The sequence below is a fragment of the Rhinopithecus bieti genome, unplaced genomic scaffold (genome assembly GCF_001698545.2).
Source record: "Rhinopithecus bieti isolate Rb0 unplaced genomic scaffold, ASM169854v2 scaffold_139, whole genome shotgun sequence".
NCBI classification, from domain to species: Eukaryota; Metazoa; Chordata; class Mammalia; order Primates; family Cercopithecidae; genus Rhinopithecus; species Rhinopithecus bieti.
This window is the reverse complement of record NW_016802933.1, coordinates 11,173-14,293: the sequence shown is the minus strand read 5'-3', so window position 1 is coordinate 14,293 and position 3,121 is coordinate 11,173. Positions and strand designations below refer to the sequence as shown.

Below are 3,121 nucleotides of genomic sequence, written 5' to 3'. Positions count from 1 at the left end.
TCTGAATAAAAGTATGTGAGAGACAACAATCTTCTACAACTACAAAAAACTGGATGATTTACAAAAATCATAATGTTAAAGGTACCAAATAGTCATGGAAATAAAGATTAAATAAATTAAAATTTCAAGGAGAGTGAATCTTTTCCACTATAAGTTGACAATCTTCAACTATTTTTCCCCTTTGGAAAATTTACAAACTCTGAGAACAGGCTGAGGACCAGGCTTATTCAGACAAAGAGCCTCTGCTGGCAGAGAGAAAAAACAGCAAAGCTTTTAAGTTTGACAAGGCTGGTGTGACAAATACAAAAGTTGATGATACTCAAATGCTCAGCAGATTTTCCCCACTGAACGTTTGCTGACTTCTGGCATAGTTAGGTAAAATACTTGTAAAAAGGTGAAGTGAAATATTCAGCAATCACCCAGTTCTTAGGAAACAAACATGTGCCAGAATTTGAAACTCCAGGAGGCTGCAAATTGTGAATAGCAGACCTGGATTTTCCACAGTCTTTCAGAGATTACAAAATAGAAATCTACCATGCTCTTACATCCTAGGGAAAAGTAGCAAACCAGACGTAGACTGAGTTTTAATAAAACTGTACTTTAGCCCTCATCCTGAACAATTTCTGACTGGATTAAATTAAGCATGCTCACCTTATGTGCCTAAAAGGGGAAAAGTGGAACTCTCTCTAGAATATCTCATCTGAAGCCTCTACAATTTTTTATACATGGTGCGTGACATGCAAGAAAAATATTACTAGATACACAAAGAGGTAAAAAATATGACATGTAAATCAATATAAAAGATGAAAAAAGATGCAAAAACACACATGATCTGGATAGTGAAATAATCAGAAAATGACTTTAAAATTAACTATGATTAACATTTTTAAAAGAAGTAAAGGAAAAGTTAAATAAAATATGTGAAAGAACCAAGAACTGTAATGGATAATTTGAATTAATGAAAATAAAAATCAACTGGATATCCTACAATGAAAAAACTAGGAACTCAGTGCATGGGATTAACGGGATATGTGACACAAAAGAACAGCTTTACATAACGCCAAAATTATAGAAAATATTGAAATTGAAGCACAAGAACAAAAATAATTGGGAAAAAAAGATAGAGCATAAGAGATATGTAGGACACAGTTAAAAAAAAAAAAACTAACAAATATGGAATGGGAGAAGAGAAAGAATAGGGCAGAAGCAATACCCAAAGAAATAATATTCAAAATGTTTACAAAATTAATAAAAGATATACACCCACAGAATCAAAAAACTCAGTGAATCATAAACAGGATAAGCAAAAAGAAAACCACACCTAGGCACATCATAGTCAAGTTGTTAAAAAAACAGAGACCAAGAAGCAGCTTCTCTGCTCCTTCTGGAATCTGCCTGGTTCAGCCCACCTGCCTCCACTCCTGCCTCCAACATGTCCATCAGGGTGACCCAGAAGTCATACAAGGTGTCCACCTCTGGCCCCCGGGCCTTCAGCAGCTGCTGCTACACGAGTGGGCCTGGTGCCCGCATCAGCTTCTCCAGCTTCTCCCGAGTGGGCAGCAGCAGCTTCTGGGGTGGCCTGGGCAGAGGCTATGGTGGGGCCAGCGGCATGGGAGGCATCACCGCCATCATGGTCAACCAGAGCCTGCTGAGCCCCCTTGACCTGGAGGTGGACCCCAACATCCAGGCCATGCACATGCAGGAGAAGGAGCAGATCAAGACCCTCAGCAAGTTTGTCTCCTTCATCGACAAGGTATGGTTCCTGCAGCAGCAGAACAAGATGCTGGAGACCAAGTGGAGCCTCCTGCAGCAGCAGGAGATGGCTCAGAGCAACATGGACAACCTGTTCGAGAGCTACATCAACAACCTTAGGCAGCAGCTGGAGACTCTGGGCCAGGAGAAGCTGAAGCTGGAGACGGAGCTTGGCAACATTCAGGGGCTGGTGGAGGACTTCAAGAACGAGAATGAGGATGAGATCAATAAGCATACAGAGATGGCGAATGAATTTGTCCTCATCAAGAAATATGTGGATGAAGCTTACATGAACAAGGTAGAGCTGGAGTCTCGCCTGGAGGGGCTGACTGACAAGATCAACTTTCTCAGGCAGCTGTATGAAGAGGAGATCCAGAAGCTGCATTCCCAGATCTCGGATACGTCTGTGGTGCTGTCCATGGACAACAGCCGCTCCCTGGACATGGAAAGCATCATCGCTGAGGTCAAGGTGCAGTACGAGGAGATCGCCAACCGCAGCCTGGCTGAGGCTGAGAGCATGTACCAGGTCAAGTATGAGGAGCTGCAGAGCCTGGCTGGGAAGCCCGGGGATGACCTGCGGCGCACAAAGACTGAGATCTCCGAGATGAACCAGAACATCAGCCGGCTTCAGGCTGAGATTGAGGGCCTCAAAGGCCAGAAGGCTTCCCTGTGGAGGCCGCCATCGCAGATGCAGAGGAACATGGGGAGCTGGACGTTAAGGATGCCAACGTCAAGGGATGCCTCCGAGCTAGAGGCCACCCCGCAGCAGGTCAAGCAGGACATGGCGAGGCAGTTGCGTGAGTACCAGGAGCTGATGAACGTCAAGCTGGCCCTGGACATTGAGATGTCACCTACAGGAGGCTGCTGGAGGGCAAGGAGAGCCAGCTAGAGTCTGGGATGCAGAACATGACTATCCATATGAAGACCACCAGCGGTTTTGCAGGTGGTCTGAGCTCGACCTATGGGGGGCCTCACAAACCCTGGGCTCAGCTACGGCCTGGGCTCTGGCCTCTGGCTCTGATGCGGGCTCCAGCTCCTTCAGCTGCACCAGCTCCACCAGGGCCCTGGTTGTGAAGAAGATCTAGACCCGCGATGGGAAGCTGGTGTCCGCGTCCTCTGATGTGCTGCCCAAGTGAACAGCTGCGGCAACCCCTCCCCGCCTGCCCCTCCTGCGACTTGCCCAGAGCCCGGGAGGGAGGCCGCTGTGCAGAGAAGCACAGGGAACAGAAGACACACCTGAGGCTCAGCCCTAGCCCTCAGCCCACCTGTGGGAGAATTTACTGCCTGAGGACCCCCCTTACCCATGCCTCCAGCTACAAAACAATTCAATTGCTTTTTTTTGTCCAAAATAAAACCTCAGCTAGCTCTG

The 3,121-nt window shown here is 46.7% G+C and overlaps 1 pseudogene; it reads left to right on the top strand.

The window, feature by feature from the left end:
* The first annotated feature begins 1,396 nt into the window (after positions 1 to 1,396).
* Positions 1,397 to 2,888, top strand: LOC108537159 (keratin, type II cytoskeletal 8 pseudogene; annotated as a pseudogene).
* The last annotated feature ends 233 nt before the right edge of the window (positions 2,889 to 3,121 follow it).